At 37.7% G+C, this 12,616-nt stretch overlaps 1 protein-coding gene and 1 long non-coding RNA gene across 2 annotated transcripts in view; both read left to right on the top strand.

The window, feature by feature from the left end:
• LOC124995607 (NACHT, LRR and PYD domains-containing protein 12-like) overlaps positions 1-12,616 on the top strand; it is a 1,019,357-nt gene that overhangs the window by 35,182 nt on the left and 971,559 nt on the right. The gene's annotated exons all lie outside the window — the stretch shown is intronic.
• On the top strand, positions 8,865-12,453 carry LOC124995636. The gene is made up of 2 exons (XR_007110741.1): positions 8,865-8,925; positions 9,667-12,453. It is a non-coding gene; the product is annotated as an uncharacterized LOC124995636 (long non-coding RNA).

The raw sequence follows: 12,616 nt of genomic DNA on the forward strand, positions 1-12,616 counted from the left end.
GGAAAATCTGTGTCTAGTGAAGCTTTAATAAAAGACATTTAAAGGTTCAGTTTCTTCTCAACAGAACAGCACAGAGTGACAGAAAACAGAAATATTTATTCCATCAGTTCTAGAGTTGGGAGGGAGTTCACAGCTGAGTTGTTCCTTTGTCTCACTTTGATGATGTTTCCATGCTGAACTTTCCTCCGTCTATTAATTCTGTTTGAAAGACACAGCACCAACAGCAGCATCACATCTGGAAGTAGCTGGACAACACTGTGAAACCACCACCACCTAAAGTCATTACTTCATTAGATTTTGATTTGTTAGTGATTATTTCTGAAAATAAGTTGATCCACCAAAATGACGAAGCTCATTAATTATTCAGCACTATGACAAATGTTCTTTGATATCAGACTGTAGAGGTTTAGTTTAGTTTGAGTGCAGTTAGGTTTTCTGGAAGTTTACACAAAATGTTATTTTATAAGAATACAGATGTTTCTTTCTTTTAGTATCAAGTTAATATGAATATTTCTGTTTTGTATCACTCTGTGTTGTTCTGTTCAAGCAGGAACTTTGTAAACTCACATCTTTTATTCTTTATTCAGACTGGACGACTCCAGTGTTTCAGAGATCAGCTGTGATTCTCTGGGACCAGCTCTGAAGTCCAACCCCTCCCATCTGAAACATCTGGAGCTGAATAACAACAACCTGAAGGATTCAGATGTGAAGCAGCTGTGTGGTTTACTGGAGAGTCCAGACTATAAACTGGAGACTCTGAGGTCAGACTCCATGTTTTCTTTGTGTGCTGAGATGAATATGATGGTAAAGCTGTGGTGACATCAGGCTGATATTCTACTGATCCACACTGAGGATCTTCATGGTGAAGTCTGGTTTCTTCTTCTGTGGTTTAGTCCGTTGACTGTGGCAGAGCCATGTTGAGCTCCACATTTCAAAGCTTCATAGAAGAAGAAAAATCCTCCACTGGATGATTGACTCTGAAACTCTGACACTCTTCATTTCCACCTTAGAGGTTTTCAAATTAAAAGCAGGTCAACAATTAACAGTCATGTTTTATTACAGTTGAATCAGTTATTTAATGATTTATTTGATTTTGTATCTCATCTTGTTTTTTGTTTTTTTGTTTTTTTTTTTTCAAATTAAAGAAACAACTTATCTTCAATATTTCTTTCTAACTTTAAACTTGTTCATTCTGAACCTTCTTCAGCTCTGAACACACGATTTAAAGGAGGAACTTTACAAACTCACATCTTTTATTCTTTATGCAGGTTGAACAGCTGCAGTTTGTCAGAGATCAGCTGTGATTCTCTGGTCTCAGCTCTGAAGTCCAACCCCTCCCATCTGAAACATCTGGAGCTGAGTTACAACAACCTGAAGGATTCAGGAGTGAAGCAGCTGTGTGGTTTTCTGGAGAGTCCAGACTGTAGACTGGAGACTCTGAGGTCAGTTCACTGTCTGTTACTGTTGTAGATCTGATATGTTTAATCACCAACTGAATCTAATTCATCTTCATCCACAACTTTATTGTTCCTCAAACTGAAGACAAACTCATTTCAATAACTGTATAAATCAAATCAAACCAACTTTATGTACACACACACACACACACACACACACACACACACACACACACACACACACACACACACACACACACAGTGTCATCAGCTCCTAAAGAGGAGAAACACTAGAGCTGGAATAAAACATTAAAAACAACAATAATAACATATAAAAACTAAATAAATACAATTAAATAAGTAAATACAAATATAAATAAAAAAATATTGTCTGGATAGATCCATAAATAAATGAAATAAGTAGAGTGTTAGTGCAGCATATGTAAATCAAGCTAAAATAGACATTTAAGACTAAATGCTAAGATTAAAAGCTTCGTCTTGAGTCTCTTTTTAAAAATATCAACCCTCTGCAGCCCTGAGGTCCTCCAGCAGGCTGGTCCATAGACGTGGGCCATGAAACTGAAAAGATGCCTCTCCAAACACACAAAATATGAACGATGGGCGCCTGACAGGATTCACACTGTCAGAAAAATCATTTCTAGTTTCATGTTCATGAAGATAATTGGAGAAGCAAGAAAAGACCCAGCTATTGCCTCCCTACAAAACTGGCACCACAAGGAAAACAAAAACATTCAGTTCAGGGATTAATGTTTCTTTTAAGTATAACAAGGGCTGATTACAGCTTCAATCCTCAGATATTCAAATTAAATATATATCAATAAGCAATTCAACTCAAGTTCAACCACATTAAGATCATCATGAACGTAAAAGTTAATTCTCAAGCAGAAATAATCATGAGCAAAACAGCTCATAAGTCCTTTGGTGATCAGAGAGAGTGTGTGTGTGTGTGTGTGTGTGTTGTGTGTGTGTGTGTGTGTGTGTGTGTGTGTGTGTGTGTGTGTGTGTGTGTGTGTGTGTGTGTGTGTTTCTCCTTGTCCATGTTCATTTAAAACCTTCATCAGGAAAGTTTCACTTCTGTGATTTGTCCAAAAACCCAAAGTGAAAAGTTTCATACAAACTGTGAGTTTTCATAAAATCATTCAACTGCTTAAAAACCACTTTCTGTAAAATGTGACTTAAAAATGTCAGATTAGACACTGGCCTGTAATTATTGAGCATCACAGTGTCTAAATGATTCCTCTTCAGAAGAGGCCTGACCAAGGCTGTCTTAAAAGCACTTGGAAAACTCCTGTCTGAAGAGAAGAAGTTCAAATATTCAAAACATCCTCAGCTAAAACGGATTTAAAAATGGTGCAGGAATAGTATCTAAAAGGCAGGTTGCTGCTTTTAACTGAGAGATAACTTTCTCCAGCACCTTAGCATCAACCAGGACAAAACTATCCAGTGTTTCCTCACATAAAAACATAGATTCAGCTGCAATAAAAGCAGATTGAGATTGACTAAAAGCTGACCTAATACTTTTGTATCATGTATAATGTTGATGCTTCATTCCTGCTCAACACACACAGATGAGATCATGTGTTCAGATGCAGGTGTTTGAGGTGTGTTTAGTGTCTGAGCTTCCTGCTGTTTCATCATCATTCACTCACATTTCATTTGGAGTCAAACCTGCTGTGATCCATGTATCAGTCCATTCTCTCTGAACCACAGCTGCTGGAAGGAGCTCACACACCTCACACTGTCACATATTACTGTCTGTAGAAGACATGATGGAGATCCACAATAACACAAGGACAAAGTCACTCAGACATGGAGAGGAGATTTAATCTACATCTTTTATTCTTTATTCAGATTAAACAGCTGCAGTTTGTCAGAGATCAGCTGTGATTCTCTGGGACCAGCTCTGAAGTCCAACCCCTCCCATCTGAAACATCTGGAGCTGAGTTACAACAACCTGAAGGATTCAGGAGTGAAGCAGCTGTGTGGTTTTCTGGAGAGTCCAGACTGTAGACTGGAGACTCTGGGGTCAGTTCACTGTCTGTTACTGTTGTAGATCTGATATGTTTAATCACCAACTGAATCTAATTCATCTTCATCCACAACTTTATTGTTCCTCAAACTGAAGACAAACTCATTTCAATAACTGTATAAAACAAATCAAACCAACTTTATTCACACACACACACACACACACACACACACACACACACACAGTGTCATCAGCTCCTAAAGAGGAGAAACACTAGAGCTGGAATTAAAGATTAAAAACAACAATAACATATAAAAACTAAATAAATACAATTAAATAAGTAAATACAAATATAAATAAATAAATATTCGCTGGATAGATCCATAAATAAATGAAATGAGTAGAGTGTTAGTGCAGCATATGTAAATCAAGCTAAAATAGACATTTAAGGCTAAATGCTAAGATTAAAAGCTTCGTCTTGTCCATGTTCATTTAAAACCTTCATCAGGAAAGTCTCAGTTCTGTGATTTGTCCAAAAACCCAAAGTGAAAAGTTTCATACAAACTGTGAGTTTTCATAAAATCATTCAACTGCTTAAAAACCACTTTCTGTAAAATGTGACTTAAAAATGTCAGATTAGACACTGGCCTGTAATTATTGAGCATCACAGTGTCTAAATGATTCCTCTTCAGAAGAGGCCTGACCAAGGCTGTCTTAAAAGCACTTGGGAAAACTCCTGTCTGAAGAGAAGAAGTTCAAATATTCAAAACATCCTCAGCTAAAACGGATTTAAAAATGGTGCAGGAATAGTATCTAAAAGGCAGGTTGCTGCTTTTAACTGAGAGATAACTTTCTCCAGCACCTTAGCATCAACCAGGACAAAACTATCCAGTGTTTCCTCACATAAAAACATAGATTCAGCTGCAATAAAAGCAGATTGAGATTGACTAAAAGCTGACCTAATACTTTTGTATAATGTATAATGTTGATGCTTCATTCCTGCTCAACACACACAGATGAGATCATGTGTTCAGATGCAGGTGTTTGAGGTGTGTTTAGTGTCTGAGCTTCCTGCTGTTTCATCATCATTCACTCACATTTCATTTGGAGTCAAACCTGCTGTGATCCATGTATCAGTCCATTCTCTCTGAACCACAGCTGCTGGAAGGAGCTCACACACCTCACACTGTCACATATTACTGTCTGTAGAAGACATGATGGAGATCCACAATAACACAAGGACAAAGTCACTCAGACATGCAGAGGAGATTTAATCTACATCTTTTATTCTTTATTCAGGTTGTTTTACTGCAGTTTGTCAGAGATCAGCTGTGATTCTCTGGGACCAGCTCTGAAGTCCAACCCCTCCCATCTGAAACATCTGGACCTGACTAACAACAACCTGAAGGATTCAGCAGTGAAGCAGCTGTGTGGTTTTCTGGAGAGTCCAGACTGTAGACTGGAGACTCTGAGGTCAGTTCACTGTCTGTTACTGTTGTAGATCTGATATGTTTAATCACCAACTGAATCTAATTCATCTTCATCCACAACTTTATTGTTCCTCAAACTGAAGACAAACTCATTTCAATAACTGTATAAATCAAATCAAACCAACTTTATGTACACACACACACACACACACACACACACACACACACACACACACACACACACACACACACAGTGTCATCAGCTCCTAAAGAGGAGAAACACTAGAGCTGGAATTAAAGATTAAAAACAACAATAATTATATATAAAAACTAAACATATACAATTAAATAAGTAAATACAAATATAAATAAATAAATATTCGCTGGATAGATCCATAAATAAATGAAATAAGTAGAGTGTTAGTGCAGCATATGTAAATCAAGCTAAAATAGACATTTAAGACTAAATGCTAAGATTAAAAGCTTCGTCTTGAGTCTCTTTTTTAAAAATATCAACCCTCTGCAGCCCTGAGGTCCTCCAGCAGGCTGGTCCATAGACGTGGGCCATGAAACTGAAAAGATGCCTCTCCAAACACACAAAATATGAACGATGGGCGCCTGACAGGATTCACACTGTCAGAAAAATCATTTCTAGTTTCATGTTCATGAAGATAATTGGAGAAGCAAGAAAAGACCCAGCTATTGCCTCCTACAAAACTGGCACCACAAGGAAAACAAAAACATTCAGTTCAGGGATTAATGTTTCTTTTAAGTATAACAAGGGCTGATTACAGCTTCAATCCTCAGATATTCAAATTAAATATATATCAATAAGCAATTCAACTCAAGTTCAACCACATTAAGATCATCATGAACGTAAAAGTTAATTCTCAAGCAGAAATAATCATGAGCAAAACAGATCAATAAGTCCTTTGTTGATCAGAGAGTGTGTATGTGTGTGTGTGTGTGTGTCTGTGTGTGTGTGTGTGTGTGTGTCTGTGTCTGTGTGTGTGTGTGTGTGTGTGTGTGTGTGTGTGTGTGTGTTTCTCCTTGTTCATGTTCATTTAAAACCTTCATCAGGAAAGTCTCAGTTCTGTGATTTGTCCAAAAACCCAAAGTGAAAAGTTTCATACAAACTGTGAGTTTTCATAAAATCATTCAACTGCTTAAAAACCACTTTCTGTAAAATGTGACTTAAACATGTCAGATTAGACACTGGCCTGTAATTATTGAGCATCACAGTGTCTAAATGATTCCTCTTCAGAAGAGGCCTGACCAAGGCTGTCTTAAAAGCACTTGGGAAAACTCCTGTCTGAAGAGAAGAAGTTCAAATATTCAAAACATCCTCAGCTAAAACGGGTTTAAAAATGGTGCAGGAATAGTATCTAAAAGGCAGGTTGCTGCTTTTAACTGAGAGATAACTTTCTCCAGCACCTTAGCATCAACCAGGACAAAACTATCCAGTGTTTCCTCACATAAAAACATAGATTCAGCTGCAATAAAAGCAGATTGAGATTGACTAAAAGCTGACCTAATACTTTTGTATAATGTATAATGTTGATGCTTCATTCCTGCTCAACACACACAGATGAGATCATGTGTTCAGATGCAGGTGTTTGAGGTGTGTTTAGTGTCTGAGCTTCCTGCTGTTTCATCATCATTCACTCACATTTCATTTGGAGTCAAACTGCTGTGATCCATGTATCAGTCCATTCTCTCTGAACCACAGCTGCTGGAAGGAGCTCACACACCTCACACTGTCACATATTACTGTCTGTAGAAGACATGATGGAGATCCACAATAACACAAGGACAAAGTCACTCAGACATGGAGAGGAGATTTAATCTACATCTTTTATTCTTTATTCAGATTGAAGAGCTGCAGTTTGTCAGAGATCAGCTGTGATTCTCTGGGACCAGCTCTGAAGTCCAACCCCTCCCATCTGAAACATCTGGACCTGAGTGACAACAAAGACCTGAAGGATTCAGCAGTGAAGCAGCTGTGTGGTTTTCTGGAGAGTCCAGACTGTAGACTGGAGACTCTGAGGTCAGTTCACTGTCTGTTACTGTTGTAGATGTGATATGTTTAATCACCAACTGAATCTAATTCATCTTCATCCACAACTTTATTGTTCCTCAAACTGAAGACAAACTCATTTCAATAACTGTATAAATCAAATCAAACCAACTTTATTCACACACACACAGACACACACACACACACACACAGAGACACACACACACACACACACACACGCACACACACACACACACACGCACACACACACACACACACACACACACACAGTGTCATCAGCTCCTAAAGAGGAGAAACACTAGAGCTGGAATTAAAGATTAAAAACAACAATAATAATATATAAAAACTAAATATATACAATTAAATAAGTAAATACAAATATAAATAAATAAATATTCGCTGGATAGATCCATAAATAAATGAAATAAGTAGAGTGTTAGTGCAGCATATGTAAATCAAGCTAAAATAGACATTTAAGACTAAATGCTAAGATTAAAAGCTTCGTCTTGAGTCTCTTTTAAAAAATATCAACCCTCTGCAGCCCTGAGGTCCTCCAGCAGGCTGGTCCATAGACGTGGGCCATGAAACTGAAAAGATGCCTCTCCAAACACACAAAATATGAACGATGGGCGCCTGACAGGATTCACACTGTCAGAAAAATCATTTCTAGTTTCATGTTCATGAAGATAATTGGAGAAGCAAGAAAAGACCCAGCTATTGCCTCCCTACAAAACTGGCACCACAAGGAAAACAAAAACATTCAGTTCAGAGATTAATGTTTCTTTTAAGTATAACAAGGGCTGATTACAGCTTCAATCCTCAGATATTCAAATTAAATATATATCAATAAGCAATTCAACTCAAGTTCAACCACATTAAGATCATCATGAACGTAAAAGTTAATTCTCAAGCAGAAATAATCATGAGCAAAACAGCTCAATAAGTCCTTTGCTGATCAGAGAGTGTGTGTGTGTGTGTGTGTGTGTGTGTGTGTGTGTGTGTGTGTGTGTGTGTGTGTGTGTGTCTGTGACTGTGACTGTGTGTGTGTGTGTGTGTGTGTGTGTGTTTTTCTCCTTGTCCATGTTCATTTAAAACCTTCATCAGAAAAGTCTCAGTTTTGTGATTTGTCCAAAAACCCAAAGTGAAAAGTTTCATACAAACTGTGAGTTTTCATAAAATCATTCAACTGCTTAAAAACCACTTTCTGTAAAATGTGACTTAAAAATGTCAGATTAGACACTGGCCTGTAATTATTGAGCATCACAGTGTCTAAATGATTCCTCTTCAGAAGAGGCCTGACCAAGGCTGTCTTAAAAGCACTTGGGAAAACTCCTGTCTGAAGAGAAGAAGTTCAAATATTCAAAACATCCTCAGCTAAAACAGATTTAAAAATGGTGCAGGAATAGTATCTAAAAGGCAGGTTGCTGCTTTTAACTGAGAGATAACTTTCTCCAGCACCTTAGCATCAACCAGGACAAAACTATCCAGTGTTTCCTCACATAAAAACATAGATTCAGCTGCAATAAAAGCAGATTGAGATTGACTAAAAGCTGACCTAATACTTTTGTATAATGTATAATGTTGATGCTTCATTCCTGCTCAACACACACAGATGAGATCATGTGTTCAGATGCAGGTGTTTGAGGTGTGTTTTAGTGTCTGAGCTTCCTGCTGTTTCATCATCATTCACTCACATTTCATTTGGAGTCAAACCTGCTGTGATCCATGTATCAGTCCATTCTCTCTGAACCACAGCTGCTGGAAGGAGCTCACACACCTCACACTGTCACATATTACTGTCTGTAGAAGACATGATGGAGATCCACAATAACACAAGGACAAAGTCACTCAGACATGGAGAGGAGATTTAATCTACATCTTTTATTCTTTATTCAGATTGAACAGCTGCAGTTTGTCAGAGATCAGCTGTGATTCTCTGGTCTCAGCTCTGAAGTCCAACCCCTCCCATCTGAAACATCTGGAGCTGAGAGGAAACAACCTGAAGGATTCAGATATGAAGCAGATTCATGATCTTGTGGAGAGTCCAGACTATAAACTGGAGACTTTGGGGTGAGTAGAGGGTTCCAGTCAGTCCATGCTGCTTTCATCAGTATCGTCCTAAACACAGTTAGTAACAAAGATCCAGTGTTTCCTGTAAACCTGCAGCTTCTCAGTGAAGCTGTGAGAGGAGAATGGAGACAGGCTTCAGGATTGGACAGAAAGACAGAGAGAGAGACAACAGTCAGCCAATCAGATGAGCCAGAAGCTTGTTGTGATCATGTGTTTGAGTTGATGTGAAGACGACTGTTGTTGTTGTGTTGATGTGTCCAGGAAATAAAGCTGGATTCCAGCTGACAGCCTTCCAAGATGTATAGAGACAGTGGTGGTCATTCATCACATCTGATCAACAACTGATCACAGCTCTGAGATCAGTCTGACTGAAGCCTGCACATCACAGAAGCAGCGTTACATTTAGTAACCATGAGTTTCTTAGTCAGCTGATCTTTGTTTCCATGGAGCAGCAGTAAATCCATCACTAAAGTGTTGGTGCAGTAATGAAGCGTTCAGGACTCTCAGCAGTTTCTTAGTGAAATGTGCAGAGGAAACAGACTTGATGCTAAAAGTCTCTGCAGGTCTGTGTGTGTTCACTCCAACACGTTAACATGAAGCTGAAAGGAAGCTGGCTGAGCTCCACAGCTGCTCCACTGCTGCTCTGAACAGGACTCAAGTCCCTGCTGCTCTTTCTACTGGATGTGATGATGAAGGGAAACACTCCTTCACCTCCTCTCTTCTTTCTCCTCCTCTCTACAGGTGGAAGTACTGATAAACAGGAGGATGATCTGTGTCCTGATGATCCAGAGGCTGAAGCAGCAGCAGCTTGTGTGGACAGAGACTCTGACTGCAGATAAATGCTGATGTTGATGAAGAAGTGAGCAGCTCAGTCACAAACATTCTTCTCCCAGTGATGCAGCCAGTGTTCAGTTTCTCTCACTCAGCAGATACATGTGTTTGTGCTCCTGCTGCTCTATGGATTCCACTGAGTCAACATCTAAAACTATTTGGACTTTTCTGTTGGGTTTCAGTGGAGGTGTGTATGTGCTGGATGCTTGAACACGATCAGCTGATAGGTGTGTATGTGCTATGATTGGTGTATTCCTGCTGCGGCCGTAGAAATAAAATAGGAACATGTCAGATGGAATCAGCCTCCAATCATCATGTGATGACTCTTCTGAAAGGAGAACTTCATCTTTACAGACTCATGTTGGACGTGTTCTGTTGTTTCCGTCTTAAATGAATTTAATTTAAGGACTAATGACACTTCTGAGGAAGATTGGAGTCTCAGTCGAAACTATCAAGCAGGTAAAGAAACATCTCCTGCACTATTATAAATATTGAACAGGTCTAACCTTAATTATCCATCACTCACTTCAAAAAGTGTAAAACTCATTAAACCTCCTCCTGTAATTTTTGTTCAATTGACACCGAATGTGCTTTTAAAAATATTCACACATAATCAGCTGGGTAAAAAAGGCCAACAGCAGATCACCATCAAAAAATATCAGGCCTAATATTTACATGTAAGTCAGCAGCTTCTCATGTTAATGTCCTAACTTTAATACCACCTTAATATATTAATACCACCTTAAAACTTTACATGATCATCTTGTTCAAAGTGAACTGACTTTATTTGTGGAGATGAAGTGATTCCCAGAGTGGAGGAGGAGACAGCGCCGTCTGGTGGCCTCTAGAGGAACTGCAGCTCATCAACATCTATCAGAGTTCATTCAGTGAATCAGTGGGAAGCTTCCAGGAAATAGTGGAAACCTGGGTCTCAAAATTGAAACTTTTATAGAAACTATGGAAAGGATATTTACTAAAGGAAAAACAGCAGATATATAATGACAGATGAATTTGTGGAAGTCATGTATAGTCGAGGTCTTTTCTCAACAATTATGACTGAGGGACTGCAAAATGCTTGTCAGAAAAATAAATACTCTTTAATGGCATTGTATAAAGCGCAGAACAGAAGAGACAGAGATTAAATATAAGAAATAAAAAAACAAATCTAATGTTATGAGGGATTATTATAATAAAATATTAGAGAATAATAAAAGCAATTAAAAAAGTATATGGAATATTCTGAATAATATTGTTAGAAAAAAACTTGTCAATGTGGGGCCTAAACTGGCCAAGGAAATGAATAAGTCAGGGATGAGAGGAGAAAAGAATAATGGATCCATCAACACATATGTGTAATTTATCATTCAAAACAGGAATATTCTCAGATAAAAAACAGTTGTAAAGGTTTTCCCAGTTTTCAGGGAAGGTGACGAGCATATTTTCACCCGTTATAGACCTGTGTCCTTCTTTTGTCAATTCTCAAAAATAATAGAAAAACTTTTTGTGTCAAGATTAGACACCTTTGTTGTAAAAAAAAAAAGATTTGAATTTACAGTCAGTCTGGGTTTAGACCTGGAAGATAAACTTCAGTGGCTTTAATTGAGTTGGTGACACAACTGACCATAAGTTATTAGTTAAAAAACGGAGAAGTATGGTGTCAGAGGGATTGTAAATTTGTAAATTTGTTTTTGCAGATGACGCGTATATTTTTTGTGCTGGGTAACACTTGCAGCAGCACATGGAAGTGGTCACAAAAGAAATGTATACATTAAAATGTTGGTTTGACGTGGATAAGTTATCCTTAAACTCAAACACAACTAAATTTGTTATGTGGTAAAACTAATGGAAATATACAATTAGAAATCAACAGAGTAGCAGTAGAGAGAGTATATGAAGTTTTTGGGGTGTTTCAATTGACCAGAAAGCTGGAAGGTCCACATTATATATATTATTATATATTGGAATAAATGCAGGATCCCAAGTCAAACAACATTACGTGCTCTTTACTGCACACTCACTTTTCCAGACCTGATCTATTGTGTTGAAATATGGGCCAACACATACAAGAGCACTTTACAAACAATATGCACATTACAGAAAATAGCTGTAAGGAGAATGAATCATGCCAAATATCTCCATCACACTCATCCTCTTTGTGTTAAATCACTGATTTTTAAATGTATGGACTCGGTTAAAGTTGGAACATCATTAGTTTTATTTAAGGAAAAAAACATGATCCCTGAAAACATTCAAAAATCGTTCCAAACTAGAGAAGATATTTATCAGTTATGAGGAAAATTAAATCGTAAACAACCTGGAGTACAGCTCTTAAAAACATGTGCTTATCGGTTTGTGGAGTCACTCAAGAAAGTACTACGGCACTACTGTAAAACTTAAAAACAGATACAATAAAAACATTCTTGATAATTATAAAAATTTATTCTAATCAACTTTTTTTAAATGAACAATTATACAGTGTTCATTATGTTTTTGTTCATCATACTTCTCAAGAAGATTTGACATTAAATTTAACTGATGTTATTGTGAAAAAGGTTCAGAATCATAGAAGAACTTTAGCTTCTTTGTCTCAAACTATTTATTTGTGAAAAAAGATGAGAACATGATATTGTTCTGTTGTTGTTTTTTTCCTTTATGTTTGAGATGAATTTTAACAATAAAACATTCATCTGTATCTCATCATCTCTATATGAGACACCTTGTGTATCCATTGTGTGTGTGATGTTAATGGTTTCTGCAGCAGTGGAGTCATAGCGACCGTATTAAGACGTGTTTGAATGAGGTCGGAGGTCACTGAAGGCCCTCGACTGCGTCTACAGGAACAGTGTGTTCCACCTTCCTG

Source organism: Mugil cephalus, chromosome 18, assembly GCF_022458985.1.
Source record: "Mugil cephalus isolate CIBA_MC_2020 chromosome 18, CIBA_Mcephalus_1.1, whole genome shotgun sequence".
NCBI lineage: Eukaryota > Metazoa > Chordata > Actinopteri > Mugiliformes > Mugilidae > Mugil > Mugil cephalus.